Below are 21,810 nucleotides of genomic sequence, written 5' to 3'. Positions count from 1 at the left end.
TGATCCGAAGGACCAAGATAAAACCACATTTACTTGTCCTTTCGGTACCTTTGCTTATCGGCGAATGCCATTCGGGCTATGCAATGCCCCGAGCACCTTTCAAAGGTGTATGGTCGCCATCTTTCATGACATGATCGAGGACTTCATGGAAGTTTTCATGGACAATTTTTCTGTCTTTGGAGACTCTTTCGATTCGTGTCTTGCTAATCTTGAAAAAGTGCTTAAAAGGTGCGAGGAATCAAACCTTGTTCTTAATTGGGAAAAATGCCACTTCATGGTGAAGCAAGGCATTGTCTTAGGGCACAAAATATCTCGTGCAGGTATTGAGGTTGATAAGGCCAAAATTGATGTTATTTCTGGCCTTCCCAAACCTACAAACGTTAAAGCCATTCGTAGTTTTCTTGGTCATGCGGGATTCTATAGACGGTTCATTAAGGACTTCTCTAAGATTGCCCGACCAATGACTAAACTCCTTGAGAAGGACGCTCCTTTCGACTTTAATATCGAATGCGAGAACGCTTTCAACTTCTTAAAAGAGAAGCTCACACACGCTCCTATCATGGTATCTCCCGATTGGTCTCAACCTTTCGAGATCATGTGTGATGCTAGTGATTTTGCGCTAGGCGCGGTTTTAGGTCAACACCACGTTAATCACTTTAAACCTATTTACTACGAGAGTAAGACACTTACGGGGGCTCAATTGAATTATACCACCACGGAAAAGGAGCTCCTTGCGGTCGTCTTTGCGTTTGATAAATTTAGGTCATATTTGGTGTTTTCTAAAACGGTCGTCTACACCGATCATTCGGCCCTTAAGTACTTGTTCTCTAAACAAGATGTTAAGCCTAGACTCATTTTTTGGATTCTTCTTCTCCAAGAATTTGACATTGAGATCAAGGATAAAAAGGGTGCCGAAAATTTAGCCGCGGATCATTTATCTCGTCTTGAAAACCCAAACCTAGAGGAACTCAATGAATCGGACATTCATGATACATTCCCCGATGAGTCCCTTATGGGTATCGAAATTGAATCCGAAACTCCTTGGTTCGCCGAAATTGCTAATTATCTAGCCGCGGGCATTCTTTCCAAAGGTTTAACTTACCGACAAAAGAATAAATTCTTTGCGGATATTAAGTTCCACTTTTGGGATGCCCCACATCTTTTTTGAATTGGGGTGGATCAGGTGATTCGTCGTTGTGTTTATGGGAAGGAAGCTCGACAAATTCTAGAGCATTGTCACCAAGGACCCACAGGTGGGCATCTTGGAGCTAATTATACGGCTAAGAAAATCTTTGATTCGGGATTCTATTGGCCTACCATTTTCAAAGATGCTAGTGCCTTTATCAAAACTTGTGATGCTTGCCAAAGGGCGGGAAACATCTCCAAAAGAGATGAGATGCCCCAAACGAGTATTCAAGTTTGTGAGATATTTGACATTTGGGGGATAGACTTCATGGGACCTTTTCCCGCATCCAACAAATGCAAATACATCCTTGTGGCGGTTGACTATGTGTCAAAGTGGGCGGAGGCCAAAGCTTTGCCTACTAATGACGCAAGAGTCGTCGTTGACTTCCTTAAAAATCTCTTTTCGCGTTTCGGGCTTCCAAAAGCCTTGATTAGTGATCGCGGTACGCACTTTGCGAATCAACTACTCGAGAAGGTGCTTAAGAAGTATGGAGTAACCCACCGTTTCTCCACGGCTTACCACCCTCAAACGAGTGGCCAAGTTGAGAATACTAACCGCGCACTAAAACGCATTCTTGAAAGAACGGTGAAAAACAATCCTAAGATTTGGAACCGGAAGTTGAATGACGCGTTATGGGCATTTCGAACTGCGTATAAAACGCCCATTGGTACTACACCATTCCGTCTCATTTATAGAAAAGCGTGTCATTTACCGGTTGAAGTGGAGCATAAGGCGCATTGGGCACTTAAACAGTGTAATACAGACCTTAAGGAAGCGGGAGAACATCGGTTTTTGCAAATTCATGAACTTGAGAAATTACGAAACCATGCTTATGAGAATTCGCGCATTTATAAGGAGAAGACGAAGTTATGGCATGATGCGCGTTTGAAGATGAGAAAAGAATTTGAACCGGGTGATAAAGTTTTGTTATTTCAATCTAAGTTCAAATTCTCCGCCGGAAAGCTTAGGTCACGATGGTCCGGTCCATTCGTGGTAAAGAGAGCTTTTCCGACCGGGCACGTGGAATTGTTAGATAATGAGGGTAGAAGCTTTAAGGTGAATGGTCATAGGTTAAAATTATATCACGAGGCATTCGATAACTCCGAGAGGGAGGACCTTTGTAGTGACCCGAACTTTTCCATGTTTATATATATTAATTGAGATTGATATTTACATGATTAAATGTTTCCAACATGTTAAGCAATTAAACTTGTTAAGACTTGATTAATTGAAATATGTTTCATATAGACAATTGACCACCCAAGTTGACCGGTGATTAACGAACGTTAAAACTTGTAAAAACTATATGATGACATATATATGGATATATATATATAGTTAACATGATACTATGATAAGTAAACATATCATTAAGTATATTAACAATGAACTACATATGTAAAAACAAGACTACTAACTTAATGATTTTTAAACGAGACATATATGTAACGATTATCGTTGTAAAGACATTTAATGTATATATATCATATTAAGAGATATTCATACATGATAATATCATGATAATATAATAATTTAAAATCTCATTTGATATTATAAACATTGGGTTAACAACATTTAACAAGATCGTTAACCTAAAGGTTTCAAAACAACACTTACATGTAACGACTAACGATGACTTAACGACTCAGTTAAAATGTATATACATGTAGTGTTTTAATATGTATTTATACACTTTTGAAAGACTTCAATACACTTATCAAAATACTTCTACTTAACAAAAATGCTTACAATTACATCCTCGTTCAGTTTCATCAACAATTCTACTCGTATGCACCCGTATTCGTACTCGTACAATACACAGCTTTTAGATGTATGTACTATTGGTATATACACTCCAATGATCAGCTCTTAGCAGCCCACGTGAGTCACCTAACACATGTGGGAACCATCATTTGGCAACTAGCATGAAATATCTCATAAAATTACAAAAATATGAGTAATCATTCATGACTTATTTACATGAAAACAAAATTACATATCCTTTATATCTAATCCATACACCAACGACCAAAAACACCTACAAACACTTTCATTCTTCAATTTTATTCATCTAATTAATCTCTCTCAAGTTCTATCTTCAAGTTCTAAGTGTTCTTCATATATTCTACAAGTTCTAGTTACATAAAATCAAGAATACTTTCAAGTTTGCTAGCTCACTTCCAATCTTGTAAGGTGATCATCCAACCTCAAGAAATCTTTGTTTCTTACAGTAGGTTATCATTCTAATACAAGGTAATAATCATATTCAAACTTTGGTTCAATTTCTATAACTATAACAATCTTATTTCAAGTGATGATCTTACTTGAACTTGTTTTCGTGTCATGATTCTGCTTCAAGAACTTCGAGCCATCCAAGGATCCGTTGAAGCTAGATCCATTTTTCTATTTTCCAGTAGGTTTATCCAAGGAACTTAAGGTAGTAATGATGTTCATAACATCATTCTATTCATACATATAAAGCTATCTTATTCGAAGGTTTAAACTTGTAATCACTAGAACATAGTTTAGTTAATTCTAAACTTGTTCGCAAACAAAAGTTAATCCTTCTAACTTGACTTTTAAAATCAACTAAACACATGTTATATATCTATATGATATGATAACTTAATGATTTAAAACCTGGAAACACGAAAAACACCGTAAAACTGGATTTACGCCGTCGTAGTAACACCGCGGGCTGTTTTGGGTTAATTAATTAAAAACTATGATAAACTTTGATTTAAAAGTTGTTATTCTGAGAAAATGATTTTTATTATGAACATGAAACTATATCCAAAAATTATGGTTAAACTCAAAGTGGAAGTATGTTTTCTAAAATGGTCATCTAGACGTCCTTCTTTCGACTGAAATGACTACCTTTACAAAAACGACTTGTAACTTATTTTTCCGACTATAAACCTATACTTTTTCTGTTTAGATTCATAAAATAGAGTTCAATATGAAACCATAGCAATTTGATTCACTCAAAACGGATTTAAAATGAAGAAGTTATGGGTAAAACAAGATTGGATAATTTTTCTCATTTTAGCTACGTGAAAATTTGTAACAAATCTATTCCAACCATAACTTAATCAACTTGTATTGTATATTATGTAATCTTGAGATACCATAGACACGTATACAATGTTTCGACCTATCATGTCGACACATCTATATATATTTCGGAACAACCATAGACACTCTATATGTGAATGTTGGAGTTAGCTATACAGGGTTGAGGTTGATTCCAAAATATATATAGTTTGAGTTGTGATCAATACTGAGATACGTATACACTGGGTCGTGGATTGATTCAAGATAATATTTATCGATTTATTTCTGTACATCTAACTGTGGACAACTAGTTGTAGGTTACTAACGAGGACAGCTGACTTAATAAACTTAAAACATCAAAATATATTAAAAGTGTTGTAAATATATTTTGAACATACTTTGATATATATGTATATATTGTTATAGGTTCGTGAATAAACCAGTGGCCAAGTCTTACTTCCCGACGAAGTAAAAATCTGTGAAAGTGAGTTATAGTCCCACTTTTAAAATCTAATATTTTTGGGATGAGAAATACAGGCAGGTTTTATAAATGATTTACAAAATAGATACAAGTACGTGAAACTACATTCTATGGTTGAATTATCGAAATCGAATATGCCCCTTTTTATTAAATCTGGTAATCTAAGAATTAGGGAACAGACACCCTAATTGACGCGAATCCTAAAGATAGATCTATTGGGCCTAACAAACCCCATCTAAAGTATCGGATGCTTTAGTACTTCGAAATTTATATCATGTCCGATGGAGGATCCCGGAATGATGGGGATATTCTTATATATGCATCTTGTTAATGTCGGTTACCAGGTGTTCACCATATGAATGATTTTTATCTCTATGTATGGGGTGCGTATTGAAATATGAAATCTTGTGGTCTATTATTATGATTTGATATATATAGGTTAAACCTATAACTCACCAACATTTTTGTTGACGTTTTAAGCATGTTTATTCTCAGGTGATTATTAAGAGCTTCCGCTGTCGCATACTTAAATAAGGACGAGATTTGGAGTCCATGCTTGTATGATATTGTGTAAAAACTGCATTCAAGAAACTTATTTTGTTGTAACATATTTGTATTGTAAACCATTATGTAATGGTCGTGTGTAAACAGGATATTTTAGATTATCATTATTTGATAATCTACGTAAAGCTTTTTAAACCTTTATTGATGAAATAAAGGTTATGGTTTGTTTTAAAATGAATGCAGTCTTTGAAAAACGTCTCATATAGAGGTCAAAACCTCGCAACGAAATCAATTAATAAGGAACGTTTTTAATCAATAAGAACGGGACATTTCAGTTGGTATCCGAGCGTTGGTATTAGAGAACCAGAATTTTGCATTAGTGTGTCTTATCGAGTTTGTTAGGATGCATTAGTGAGTCTGGACTTCGACCGTGTCTACTTGAAAAATGATTGCTTAACAAATTTTGTTGAAAACTATATATTTTTAACATGTGAATATTATGTGATATATTAATCTCTTAACGCGTTTGATATTATGTGATAGATGTCTACCTCTAGAACAAGTCCCATTGACTCACCTAATAATAATGAAGAGTCAAATGTAAATTGGAATGATTCGTGGACTGATTCACAAGTTCCCGAAGAGGAACCGGAAGAAGAGTCGGAACCAGAAGAAGAATCGGAACCGGAAGAAGAATCGGAACCGGATGAAGAAATAGAACCGGTGGGGGAAATAATAAAACGGTTAAGTAAAAGAAAATCCTCAACCAACCGACCAAGGCTAATTATGGTCAATGGTGTTTCCGCCAAGGAAGCAAAATATTGGGAGGATTATCGATTCTCCGATGAATCGAATTCCGACGAGAATTCCGATGATGTTATAGAAATTACCCCAACTGAATTTAAAAAGGCAAAAGAAAATAATAAGGGAAAGGGCATAAAAATAGAGAAATCTAATTCCAACCCCGATGAACTTTATATGTATCGTCAACCCCCGAAGTCCTTAAGTTGTTACAATGACCCGGGAACCTCTAAACCACCAGGTTTTTCTAAACCAATGTGGAAAATAACGGCTCGTATTAGGGGAACATCATATATCCCTAGAAACTTGGCAAAACGAACCAAAACCGAAGAAGAAGAAACAAGCGAGTCGGAAAAAGATTCTTGTATTCGTGTGGTGTAATATATGTAATATAGTGTGCTTATGCTTTATGATATATGTAAAAATTGCTTGTATTAATAAGTATCTTTTTTATGAATCTAACTCTTGTCTATTTTACAGTATAAAAACACAAAATGGATAGACAACCCAATATTTTAAGAGACCTACCCGGAGACATGATTGATGAAATCTTGTCTAGAGTTGGTCAGAATTCTTCGGCACAACTATTTAAGACGAGATCAGTTTGTAAGACATTCGAAGAACGTTCCAAGAATGCCTTGGTTTATAAAAGGCTTTCGTTCGAAAGATGGGGGATATCACATTGGGAAATCCATAAGTTACGATGTGTTTACTTTGACGCATATATTGCGGGGAACCCAAATGCTATTTTACGCAATGGGTTAAGAAATTATTTTGACTCAATATATCCGAATATTGGACTTCGTGATTTAGAAAAAGCGGCTAACATGCAACATAAAGAAGCATGTTATGCTTACGGATTAGTAATGTTCGCTTCTCACCAAAGTGAGAACAAGAACATCGGGCTACAACTATTAAACAAAACGTTCCCACAAGTGACGGAGTCGGTAATTGGGGTAAGAAATGAGGTTTTTAGATTGTTACGGGACTGTTGGACATTACGTAACCCTCGTCCCTTTGACGACGTTACAACACGCTGTCTTATCAACGGCCATAATGGTTATGTTCCACAAGACCAAGGATGGGAAGTAGTCCTAGTAAAACCAGAATGCATGACTTGTTTCTGGACGTATGAATTACGTGTCTTTATTGCCTTTGCTGAACGACTTGTGTACTAGCTAGAATTATCTTCACAACTATCTTGTATCAAAGTTATTGTGTGCTATATTTCATGCTTTATGTAAAATAAGCGGTATTGTAAGTTTGTAAAATATTGTATAAAAGTTTGAACGCGAAATATTATTATAATCAGTTTTTCATATAGAATTGTAGTAGTTGAATTGTATATTAGCTACTAAGTATGAACTTAACGGGTAGGTACTACCCGAATTTAAACTTATAAAACACTAATATGAAGAAAAAGCTTTTATAAATGAGTTCATATTATGCTACGAAATACTATTAACTACTCTTAATATTCTGTATGATTAACTTGTTCCATTTGACAATTTTGAAGGAAATGGCACCGACTACTCGACACACCGTGAATATGAATGAAGAGGAATTCCGTACTTTTCTAGCTTCAAACATAGCCGCAGTACAGGCTGCGCTACATACCAACAATAACCTTGGATCTAGCAGTACAGGAAATCGTGTAGGATGCACCTACAAAGAATTCACTGCCTGCAAACCTTTGGAATTTGATGGAACCGAAGGACCGATCGGATTGAAACGGTGGACCGAGAAGGTCGAATCGGTGTTTGCCATAAGTAAGTGTACTGAAGAGGACAAAGTAAAGTACGCTACGCATACCTTCACAGGTTCTGCGTTAACATGGTGGAATACCTATCTAGAGCAAGTGGGACAAGACGATGCGTACGCACTACCGTGGTCAGCATTCAAGCACTTGATGAACGAGAAGTACCATCCCAGAACCGAGGTCAATAAGCTCAAGACAGAACTTAGAGGGTTACGAACCCAAGGATTTGATATTACCACGTACGAAAGACGATTCACAGAATTGTGCTTATTGTGTCCGGGAGCATTCGAAGATGAGGAAGAGAAGATCGACGCGTTTGTGAAAGGATTACCGGAAAGAATCCAAGAAGATATAAGTTCACACGAGCCCGCCTCCATACAACAGGCATGTAGAATGGCTCACAAACTAGTGAACCAGATTGAAGAAAGAATTAAAGAACAGACTGCTGAAGAGGCCAATGTGAAGCAAGTCAAAAGAAAGTGGGAGGAAAACGGTGATAAGAATCACCAATATAACAACAACAGCAATTACAACAATAACCGCAACAATTATCCCAACAATCGCAACTACAACAAATGGCCCAACAACAACAACAACAACAACAACAACAACAACAACAGCAACTATAACAATCATCCCAACAACAATAATAACCGCAACAACAACAACAATCAGAAGCAGCTATGCCAAAGGTGTGAAAAGTATCACTCGGGGTTCTGCACCAAATTTTGCAATAAGTGTAAAAGAAATGGTCATAGCGCGGCTAAGTGTGAGGTCTACGGACCAGGGGTTAATAGAACGAAAGGAACAAATGGTGTCGGAACGAGTAATGGTGGAGCAAGTAGTGTCGGAGCAAGTTATGCCAATGTAGTTTGTTATAAATGTGGAAAACCGGGCCACATTATTAGAAATTGCCCGAACCAGGAGAACACGAATGGACAAGGCCGCGGAAGAGTTTTCAATATTAATGCGGCAGAGGCACAGGAAGACCCGGAGCTTGTTACGGGTACATTTCTTATTGACAATAAATCTGCTTACGTTTTATTTGATTCGGGTGCGGATAGAAGCTATATGAGTAGAGATTTTTGTTCTAAATTAAGTTGTCCATTGACGCCTTTGGATAGTAAATTTTTACTCGAATTAGCAAATGGTAAATTAATTTCAGCAGATAATATATGTCGGAATCGAGAAATTAAACTGGTTAGCGAAACATTTAAGATTGACTTGATACCAGTAGAGTTAGGGAGTTTTGATGTGATAATCGGTATGGACTGGTTGAAAGAAGTGAAAGCAGAGATCGTTTGTTACAAAAATGCAATTCGCATTATACGAGAAAAAGGAAAACCCTTAATGGTGTACGGAAAAAAGGGCAACACGAAGCTACATCTTATTAGTAATTTAAAGGCACAAAAACTAATAAGAAAAGGTTGCTATGCTGTTCTAGCACACGTCGAGAAAGTACAAACTGAAGAAAAGAGCATCAATGATGTTCCCGTCGCAAAAGAATTTCCCGATGTATTTCCGAAAGAATTACCGGGATTACCCCCACATCGATCCGTTGAATTTCAAATAGATCTTGTACCAGGAGCTGCACCAATAGCTCGTGCTCCTTACAGACTCGCACCCAGCGAGATGAAAGAACTGCAAATCCAATTACAAGAACTTTTAGAGCGTGGTTTCATTCGACCAAGCACATCACCGTGGGGAGCTCCTGTTTTGTTTGTCAAGAAGAAAGATGGTACATTCAGGTTGTGTATCGACTACCGAGAGTTGAACAAACTTACCATCAAGAACCGCTACCCACTACCGAGAATCGACGACTTATTTGATCAACTACAAGGCTCGTCTGTTTATTCAAAGATTGACTTACGTTCCGGGTATCATCAAATGCGGGTGAAAGAAGATGATATTCCAAAGACTGCTTTCAGAACACGTTACGGTCATTACGAGTTTATGGTCATGCCGTTTGGTTTAACTAATGCACCAGCTGTGTTCATGGACCTTATGAACCGAGTGTGTGGACCATACCTTGACAAGTTTGTCATTGTTTTCATTGATGACATACTTATTTACTCAAAGAATGACCAAGAACACGGTGAACATTTGAGAAAGGTGTTAGAAATATTGAGGAAGGAAGAATTGTACGCTAAGTTTTCAAAATGTGCATTTTGGTTGGAAGAAGTTCAATTCCTCGGTCACATAGTGAACAAAGGAGGTATTAAGGTAGATCCGGCAAAGATAGAAACTGTTGAAAAGTGGGAAACCCCGAAAACTCCGAAACACATACGCCAGTTTTTAGGACTAGCTGGTTACTACAGAAGGTTCATCCAAGACTTTTCCAGAATAGCAAAACCCTTGACTGCATTAACGCATAAAGGGAAGAAATTTGAATGGAATGATGAACAAGAGAAAGCGTTTCAGTTATTGAAGAAAAAGCTAACTACGGCACCTATATTGTCATTGCCTGAAGGGAATGATGATTTTGTGATTTATTGTGACGCATCAAAGCAAGGTCTCGGTTGTGTATTAATGCAACGAACGAAGGTGATTGCTTATGCGTCTAGACAATTGAAGATTCACGAACAAAATTATACGACGCATGATTTGGAATTAGGCGCGGTTGTTTTTGCATTAAAGACTTGGAGGCACTACTTATATGGGGTCAAAAGTATTATATATACCGACCACAAAAGTCTTCAACACATATTTAATCAGAAACAACTGAATATGAGGCAGCGTAGGTGGATTGAATTATTGAATGATTACGACTTTGAGATTCGTTACCACCCGGGGAAGGCAAATGTGGTAGCCGATGCCTTGAGCAGGAAGGACAGAGAACCCATTCGAGTAAAATCTATGAATATAATGATTCATAATAACCTTACTACTCAAATAAAGGAGGAACAACAAGGAGTTTTAAAAGAGGGAAATTTAAAGGATGAAATACCCAAAGGATCGGAGAAGCATCTTAATATTCGGGAAGACGGAACCCGGTATAGGGCTGAAAGGATTTGGGTACCAAAATTTGGAGATATGAGAGAAATGGTACTTAGAGAAGCTCATAAAACCAGATACTCAATACATCCTGGAACGGGGAAGATGTACAAGGATCTCAAGAAACATTTTTGGTGGCCAGGTATGAAAGCCGATGTTGCTAAATACGTAGGAGAATGTTTGACGTGTTCTAAGGTCAAAGCTGAGCATCAGAAACCATCAGGTCTACTTCAACAACCCGAAATCCCGGAATGGAAATGGGAAAACATTACCATGGATTTCATCACTAAATTGCCAAGGACTGCAAGTGGTTTTGATACTATTTGGGTAATAGTTGATCGTCTCACCAAATCAGCACACTTCCTGCCAATAAGAGAAGATGACAAGATGGAGAAGTTAGCACGACTGTATTTGAAGGAAGTCGTCTCCAGACATGGAATACCAATCTCTATTATCTCTGATAGGGATGGCAGATTTATTTCAAGATTCTGGCAGACATTACAGCAAGCATTAGGAACTCGTCTAGACATGAGTACTGCCTATCATCCACAAACTGATGGGCAGAGCGAAAGGACGATACAAATGCTTGAAGACATGCTACGAGCATGTGTTATTGATTTCGGAAACAGTTGGGATCGACATCTACCGTTAGCAGAATTTTCCTACAACAACAGCTACCATTCAAGCATTGAGATGGCGCCGTTTGAAGCACTTTATGGTAGAAAGTGCAGGTCTCCGATTTGTTGGAGTGAAGTGGGGGATAGACAGATTACGGGTCCAGAGATTATACAAGAAACTACCGAGAAGATCATCCAAATTCAACAACGGTTGAAAACCGCCCAAAGTCGACAAAAGAGCTACGCTGACATTAAAAGAAAAGATATAGAATTTGAAATTGGAGAGATGGTCATGCTTAAAGTTGCACCTTGGAAAGGCGTTATTCGATTTGGTAAACGAGGGAAATTAAATCCAAGGTATATTGGACCATTCAAGATTATTGATCGTGTCGGACCAGTAGCTTACCGACTTGAGTTACCTCAACAACTCGCGGCTGTACATAACACTTTCCACGTCTCGAATTTGAAGAAATGTTTTGCTAAAGAAGATCTCACTATTCCGTTAGATGAAATCCAAATCAACGAAAAACTTCAATTCATCGAAGAACCCGTCGAAATAATGGATCGTGAGGTTAAAAGACTTAAGCAAAACAAGATACCAATTGTTAAGGTTCGATGGAATGCTCGTAGAGGACCCGAGTTCACCTGGGAGCATGAAGATCAGATGAAGAAGAAATACCCGCATCTATTTCCAGAAGATTCGTCAACACCTTCAACAGCTTAAAATTTCGGGACGAAATTTATTTAACGGGTAGGTACTGTAGTGACCCGAACTTTTCCATGTTTATATATATTAATTGAGATTGATATTTACATGATTAAATGTTTCCAACATGTTAAGCAATCAAACTTGTTAAGACTTAATTAATTGAAATATGTTTCATATAGACAATTGACCACCCAAGTTGACCGGTGATTCACGAACGTTAAAACTTGTAAAAACTATATGATGACATATATATGGATATATATATAGTTAACATGATACTATGATAAGTAAACATATCATTAAGTATATTAACAATGAACTACATATGTAAAAACAAGACTACTAACTTAATGATTTTTAAACGAGACATATATGTAACGATTATCGTTGTAAAGACATTTAATGTATATATATCATATTAAGAGATATTCATACATGATAATATCATGATAATATAATAATTTAAAATCTCATTTGATATTATAAACATTGGGTTAACAACATTTAACAAGATCGTTAATCTAAAGGTTCCAAAACAACACTTACATGTAACGACTAACGATGACTTAACGACTCAGTTAAAATGTATATACATGTAGTGTTTTAATATGTATTTATACACTTTTGAAAGACTTCAATACACTTATCAAAATACTTCTACTTAACAAAAATGCTTACAATTACATCCTCGTTCAGTTTCATCAATAATTCTACTCGTATGCACCCGTATTCGTACTCGTACAATACACAGCTTTTAGATGTATGTACTATTGGTATATACACTCCAATGATCAGGTCTTAGCAGCCCATGTGAGTCACCTAACACATGTGGGAACCATCATTTGGCAACTAGCATGAAATATCTCATAAAATTACAAAAATATGAGTAATCATTCATGACTTATTTACATGAAAACAAAATTACATATCCTTTATATCTAATCCATACACCAACGACCAAAAACACCTACAAACACTTTCATTCTTCAATTTTATTCATCTAATTAATCTCTCTCAAGTTCTATCTTCAAGTTCTAAGTGTTCTTCATATATTCTACAAGTTCTAGTTACATAAAATCAAGAATACTTTCAAGTTTGCTAGCTCACTTCCAATCTTGTAAGGTGATCATCCAATCTCAAGAAATCTTTGTTTCTTACAGTAGGTTATCATTCTAATACAAGGTAATAATCATATTCAAACTTTGGTTCAATTTCTATAACTATAACAATCTTATTTCAAGTGATGATCTTACTTGAACTTGTTTTCGTGTCATGATTCTGCTTCAAGAACTTCGAGCCATCCAAGGATCCGTTGAAGCTAGATCCATTTTTCTCTTTTCCAGTAGGTTTATCCAAGGAACTTAAGGTAGTAATGATGTTCATAACATCATTCTATTCATACATATAAAGCTATCTTATTCGAAGGTTTAAACTTGTAATCTCTAGAACATAGTTTAGTTAATTCTAAACTTGTTCGCAAACAAAAGTTAATCCTTCTAACTTGACTTTTAAAATCAACTAAACACATGTTCTATATCTATATGATATGCTAACTTAATGATTTAAAACCTGGAAACACGAAAAACACCGTAAAACTGGATTTACGCCGTCGTAGTAACACCGCGGGCTGTTTTGGGTTAATTAATTAAAAACTATGATAAACTTTGATTTAAAAGTTGTTATTCTGAGAAAATGATTTTTATTATGAACATGAAACTATATCCAAAAATTATGGTTAAACTCAAAGTGGAAGTATGTTTTCTAAAATGGTCATCTAGACGCCGTTCTTTCGACTGAAATGACTACCTTTACAAAAATGACTTGTAACTTATTTTTCCGACTATAAACCTATACTTTTTCTGTTTAGATTCATAAAATAGAGTTCAATATGAAACCATAGCAATTTGATTCACTCAAAACGGATTTAAAATGAAGAAGTTATAGGTAAAACAAGATTGGATAATTTTTCTCATTTTAGCTACGTGAAAATTTGTAACAAATCTATTCCAACCATAACTTAATCAACTTGTATTGTATATTATGTAATCTTGAGATACCATAGACACGTATACAATGTTTCGACCTATCATGTCGACACATCTATATATATTTCGGAACAACCATAGACACTCTATATGTGAATGTTGGAGTTAGCTATACAGGGTTGAGGTTGATTCCAAAATATATATAGTTTGAGTTGTGATCAATACTGAGATACGTATACACTGGGTCGTGGATTGATTCAAGATAATATTTATCGATTTATTTCTGTACATCTAACTGTGGACAACTAGTTGTAGGTTACTAACGAGGACAGCTGACTTAATAAACTTAAAACATCAAAATATATTAAAAGTGTTGTAAATATATTTTGAACATACTTTGATATATATGTATATATTGTTATAGGTTCGTGAATCAACCAGTGGCCAAGTCTTACTTCCCGACGAAGTAAAAATCTGTGAAAGTGAGTTATAGTCCCACTTTTAAAATCTAATATTTTTGGGATGAAAAATACATGCAGGTTTTATAAATGATTTACAAAATAGATACAAGTACGTGAAACTACATTCTATGGTTGAATTATCGAAATCGAATATGCCCCTTTTTATTAAATCTGGTAATCTAAGAATTAGGGAACAGACACCCTAATTGACGCGAATCCTAAAGATAGATCTATTGGGCCTAACAAACCCCATCCAAAGTACCGGATGCTTTAGTACTTCGAAATTTATATCATGTCCGATGGAGGATCCCGGAATGATGGGGATATTCTTATATATGCATCTTGTTAATGTCGGTTACCAGGTGTTCACCATATGAATGATTTTTATCTCTATGTATGGGGTGTGTATTGAAATATGAAATCTTGTGGTCTATTATTATGATTTGATATATATAGGTTAAACCTATAACTCACCAACATTTTTGTTGACGTTTTAAGCATGTTTATTCTCAGGTGATTATTAAGAGCTTCCGCTGTCGCATACTTAAATAAGGACGAGATTGGGAGTCCATGCTTGTATGATATTGTGTAAAAACTACATTCAAGAAACTTATTTTGTTGTAACATATTTGTATTGTAAACCATTATGTAATGGTCGTGTGTAAACAGGATATTTTAGATTATCATTATTTGATAATCTACGTAAAGCTTTTTAAACCTTTATTGATGAAATAAAGGTTATGGTTTGTTTTAAAATGAATGCAGTCTTTGAAAAACGTCTCATATAGAGGTCAAAACCTCGCAACGAAATCAATTAATATGGAACGTTTTTAATCAATAAGAACGGGACATTTCAACCTTATCCTCTACCCGAAAGACACATGAGCATGGCCATGAGTCGAGAAAACGACTCGTTAAAAAATCAAATCGTGTAGAGTTTTGTATCTTTGTTAGGTAAATTGTGTGTATTTTTGCTTTAATTAGAAAACCTTGAAAAATCCAAAAACAATATAAAAGCTAAAAAAAAAAAAAAAAAAGTCACCAAAACGCGACCAAAACCACCAGAACGCGACAGAATGATCAGAACGGACCCCATAGGTTGTCGCGTTTCAACCTAACTTATCGCGTTTGAATTGGGTTTGTCGCGAAACGCGACACCTTGTCGCGAAACGCGACACGTTCAGTAGATCGGGGTATTTTAAGGGTTACAGCCTGATTCATCACCACCACTCTTATATTTTTATTTTCTGCTCTCAATTGGCCATAACCCATCAATTAAACCTTCGATTTACTCACGAATCTTCATCTAATCGACATTCACATCATGGCTAGGGTATGATTTAACCTCTTCTTGCTTGTTTTTCTTTCCTTCTCATGCTTAATTCTAATTTCATTAGGGTTTCAGTGAAAAACAAGTGTGGGGGTGTGTTTATGTGTATTGTTTGATTTTTTATTGGAGATTATGTATGCTTAACATGTTATTACTTCGATTTCATGCCTATTGTTCTATTATTTCATTCTTTGATTTCTAAGGGGTTCTTAGGTATGATTAATTGGGGTTTTTGAATTTGTGAATTAAATTGATATGTTTTGAATGTTCTATGATTGTTAGTTGAGTATGATTACCATGAATGCATGTTTAAATTGTCTAGATTTTGATTTTAATTTCTAGGGTTCATGTGTAATTTGGGTATTTTGACTTGTTTGACTAGTTTTGACTCAGTTGACTTTTGGATTTTGTTTAACATGTGCTGATGATATGTATGCTTTGATTACGTGTTTGGATTGTTGATTTACTTAGTTAAAGTTGCATATCTTGTTAAGAGGACGATGTTAGTAGATTGATTTGTGTTGATTTAATTTGACATCCATGCTTTGTATTGTTTATAACTGTGAGGATTTGTATGATGATTAAGGATGATACTTGGGAATTTGTTATAAGTGCATGACAGTTGTTGGAGTCTTATATGATCTATGCTTTTGACACGTTTTTACGTGACCATTGACATTGTGTACCGTAAGTTTACTTTTGAAGGAATGCAGGGTATAGCTAACGCTAACATGTCCTTTGGAATATATCTTTTTGGTTTGTTATTATGTTTGTTTTTCAGACAGGAGGACGTGCTAGTGCTAGGGGTGCTTCAAGTTCCGGTACTGCGGCCGGTGCAGCTCAGGAAGTTGAACCGCAACCTCCAATTGCTCAATCAGAGTTGCATGTTAACTTAAGGTTTAATGGTCGATCCGAGGTAATTAAACAGAGAAAGGCGGATGTGCAAGAATTGATTCGGAAAGAATTTGAACCACACTGGGTGGTTGATTAGAATGTTTTACAACGGGGTGGTTTACATGCTACGGTTATGGAGTATTTGCAATTGGAATGGCGCGGTAATGTGTATAATGATTGGGTTGCTTTCTTTGGTATCCATGAAATAGTTTACCGGGAGTTGGTTATCGAGTTTTACGCTACATATGTGATGAATCTTCACCCTGAAAACGTTGATGATCCAACGTTTATGACTTTTCGATTGGGTGGGGTTAACCGCTCTATGTCATTATTTCAATTAGCTATTTGTTTGGGAATTTATACCGATGAAGAACGCACACGTGTTAGTTTTCGAGATTATCTTTGGAGTGCTGAAAGAGTTATTGATATAATTGATCCTCGTGAATTTGATGCAGCTAGAGTTTGGGGGGATATTGCTTCTGATTCTGAATGGAGCCCGAGTAACTGCCCTTGTGTTCATATCATGGATCTCGCTCTTCGTGCAATTCAACGAATGGTTGCGCATACTATTAGACATAGAAGAAGTGGGAACGAGAAGGTCTCTTTACCGGACCTTTGGTATGTGAACCAATTCCGAACCAAAACACCTACTTCGGTTGCTTATGGAGTGGCTTATTTTCTTAAACATCAGGGTAGTGAACTTCGTTCTGCGGGAAGTCCGATTCGAGGTGGTCATTTTATCACGAGGATTGCATCGGTTTTTGAGATTGATAGATCGGATATGGAGCGAATTATTACTGAGGTGGTTGTGTTAGGAGAAAATGTTTTTCGAGGAGCAAGAGTGATATCTATTGAGCACAGTCAGGTTATTCCGTATAGGGTTCGTCGTCGCCGTCCCCGAGATGCGCAAGGGGCACAGGAGGAGGATGAAGAGATGGCCGAGGGTGGTCAAGATGCAGGTCATGGTGTCGGGGGTCAACGGTTTACCAACCGGGATTTGATGGAACAGATGCGTACTATGCAGCTCTATAATGAGGAAACCCGAGCACGCTCGGAAAGTCAGATTGCATATGGCATTAGTGAGGTTACGTATCATCACGATTGGCATCGACACAACATGGAGCTTGTTTCTCCTAATACCATCTTTACTCGTTATGGCACTTGTGTTCCATGGACTCCGGAGTCGACGGGTCCTTATCGGGTTTATGATCGCACAGCAGCTCAGGAAGTTTGGGAGGATATGGTCAGACGAAGAGGAGCAGGTTCTAGTTCTCAGTATGATGAAGGAAACCAGGGAGGTCAGTCAGGTGGTGGAGGTCCTTATGGTGGGCAATATGATGGCTCTTATGGAGGGTATAACCCTTGGTGATTGGATGCGGTGGTGGCAAGCAAAACAAACACTTTTTAATATCATTTATTTGTTTTTATTTTGGATGACTGTAATCTTAATTAGGATGATGGTAGTTGTTAGTGTTTAAACTTAATACTTTGGATTTTTATATGGGGCGTTTCGGTACCGTGGTGGTACCACCCCATTAATTGTGGTTGTGGTATGTATGTTTTCGTTTCAGGTTTCACGATGGTTGTGCTTTATTATTTTTCAAAGTCTGGCAGTAAGTTCAGCACCTTACTTGATTATGATGTTTTGGTGATCGAGTGGATGCCGATGTTCTTATGCTGGCAGTAAGTTCAGCGCCATCGTGCACCGTCTTTCCGCGATCTACGGATCTAAAAATCCGGGTTTCTCTTTTCTTTTCTTTTCCCTTTTTCACTATTTTGTCCTCTCGAATTTATTTTTGATTTTCTGATTTCATGTAAATGAGGGCATTACATGATCTTAAGTGTGGGGGGGGAGAGATATAAATTCTCGCGGATGTAATACACTTGGCTTGAGTCTTATTTTTGATTAAATTATTGAAAAGTTTGAGAAATTTTAAAATTTTTGACTCATTCAAAAAGCCAAGTGTAGTTGTTTTATGAAGGCAAATGTTATCACTTTTGTAAGTTAAAATTGTAGGATGATTCAAGTGCATCCATGAAGGAAGTCAAGTCTTCCGAATGCCCGTCTTACTTGGTGTAGGAGACTTCCTAATCTACATCATTTCATACTGACATTGGTTAATACTTCATTTCACGATGTATTACACCGATGTATCGTACTGTGGGAAGAGGAGCCTTGAGCTTCAACCGTGCTGTCTTTTTATGTAAGAGCAATGGCTTCGTGCTAGCGTTTGCTTAGACAACGCACAACATGGCCAAAAGCCATGGTAACCTTTAAAATACGGGAATGTAGTATCTGCTTCCTACATTTTCTTAAAATTAGCATAAAAGCTAAGATGCGTGGGAAGTGGGGTCCAAGGACCTTAAATAAAATTAACCAAGTGTTTAAACACTTCCGGGAGAATCAAGTCCTCCCATGTTGTTCTTAGGAAGTAAAGTCTTCCGAACTTGTAAGTAAAGTCTTACAAGTAAAGTTTGTTTCAAAAGACCATTGCTTGAAAGTAAAGTCTTTCAGGTTTCGTGCAATAGACCCTCCGAAAAATTTACACCCAAGGTAGTTCGCTTCAGTGCAACTACCCGTGCGGCTGTCCCATAATTGGGAAGGCTTGTATGCACACCGACTTTTGAGCCAAATCATGGAATTGATGGACCTCTTAATTAGCCACGTGGGGCACTAATTCCACGAACCTCCGTCAATGCTTTCGCCCTACTATGAGAGAAACCATAGAGTTGTGATAGAAAGCTTGATGAGTGCCGGTCATCCTGTGCCCGGATTGACCATAAAGATAGGGGTAACCAGTCCCCTACGCTTTGGCGCACCCACCTTAACCTAATTTTTGGAATTGACGATTTTATATGGAATTGACGAATCATTGGTGTTTTGGGGGCATGGAGGTGAAAGAGGGATAGCCATAGCGGGTTGATGTAAGAAGCATACTTTTTGAAGGTATATACTTTGTGCATGACAGATTCCTTGGTGAACGGTAATTTTTTGTGATATTTATAGCCTTTTTCATTTTGGGGTTTTACATTGTGATTTTCATGGTGATTGGAGCTTATGATTTATATCTTGTTGATAATTTTGAGTTAATTTTGGTAAATTGATGGCTATCCCGTGAATCCTACATAAGTGGTCAAGGTCAAGGAGGTCAAAAGTTCGAGTTTGTGAAAAAATTGTATACTTGATGATTAATGATTGATGACTTTTTAGAAGATGGAGTTGACTTTGGCCGGGGAAATGGTAGTGATGGGTAGATTTAGGCTTGAATTGTGGTTAAATTGATGGTTGATTGAAGGCTTGAACCTGGCGATTGCTTGTTGAAGATCACCACACATTGGTTTTATTTGCTCATGAAGATAGTATTGGTGTATCTTGCTTCCTATTGTTGTTGAAGACGCTTCGGGTATGTTTGCTCTTACATTGGATTATACTATTTTGAAGATAAGCTTACTTGAGGACAAGCAAGGTTCAAGTGTGGGGGATTTTGATAACGCCATTTTCATACATATATTTTGGGCGTTATCTTGGTCCATTTGTTGATATTTTAAAGACTATGATGGAGATATCGAGTTATTTGAGCTTAATATGAAGAAAGTGTCAAGTTATGGTTCGTTGGCTCATTAACGATGATTTTTATTGAAGATATAGCCAAAACTGAGTTAGAGTTGAAGATAAACGCGTCTCGGGTGAAAAAGTCAGTTTCCATCGCTTCAGGATGATGTTTATCGCGTTTTGGTCATCGTGATACGTGGAAAAGTGCATCAGAACACGACATGGAAAAAAGGGTGTTCTGACCAATCTATCGCGTTTAAACAACCTTTGTCGCGTCCTGGTCATCGCGGAACGCGATGAGGTGGTCGCGGATCGCGATGGTTTGTCGCGGAACGCGACCTGAGTCGGTTTCAGCTGTTTTCCAGATTCTATAAATAGACGAATTTTACCCCAATTTAGGGGATCCAGTTTTATTTTACGAATTTTCTTCCACGGCAATTTTAGTTACGAATTTCTTTGTCTTTCTTCATTGTTTTATAAGGGTTTAAGCTACAATATCATTCTTGGTTAGTTTAATCTTTGTATTAACTTCTATTACTTTTATTAATTTGTTCTTCATTCAATTCAATGATTATGTTTAATTCTTTTTCTTATTTATTTGTTCTTTGTTTTACCATGAGTAGCTAAATATTTAGTATTCACTTAGATGCATGAACCTAGGTGATGGATTGCGATCTTTTGGTTAATAACAATTAATTAAAATTACACAAGTTTATGTCTAGCTAAGATCCACCGTTATTAAAGCTTATTGATTGTTAAATCACGGAAGTTATTAATTAACTAACGACAGTTAAATTGATTAATAGCTTTTACTAGATTATTGAACGTGAATAATTTAGGAATACGTGAGATTTTATGAGGGACACCGATAATAAAATTAATCGTATAGTGGTTGAACTTGAAATTAGTTGCAATAATTGTGAGGTTGTAAGGGACACCAAACCAACCTAAGTTAGATTATAATCTTGAGTAATATCATTGTGAATTGGTTAGTAACTCTAGGTTAACGACAGTTATACTTAGGTTATTAGTCTTAAACTGTAGGAATCGACAGATAAATACAGTGTCACATCATCATAATTGTTTACTTAACGAGTTTAAACGAGCAATCCTAGCCTAGGGAATTGTAGCTAAGTGGATACCTTTGCTTCTTATTGAATTAAGTTTAATTTACTTTCGCGTTTAATCAGTTTTACAACAAAACCCCCTTTTAAATCTTAGAATAATTAATAGTTCAAGTTTTCAATTACCTGCTCTCTGTGGAACGAATTGGTCAAATACTCGTTTAATTACTACACGAACTGGTTATAGTTGCCTGTATTGTGTGATAATCGTTAGGTATTTAGCTAATAATTTAGAGTGCGAAATTACACATCAGGGAACCTCCTACAAATCGCTCCGAGGTAACGAGTTTTTTTGGGATTAGCGGGTTATTACCGAATATTTATTCAAGATTTCTCCAAGATAGCCACACCTTTGACT

Source organism: Rutidosis leptorrhynchoides, chromosome 7, assembly GCF_046630445.1.
Source record: "Rutidosis leptorrhynchoides isolate AG116_Rl617_1_P2 chromosome 7, CSIRO_AGI_Rlap_v1, whole genome shotgun sequence".
Classification (NCBI taxonomy): Eukaryota; Viridiplantae; Streptophyta; class Magnoliopsida; order Asterales; family Asteraceae; genus Rutidosis; species Rutidosis leptorrhynchoides.
This window is presented reverse-complemented; position numbering follows the sequence as displayed.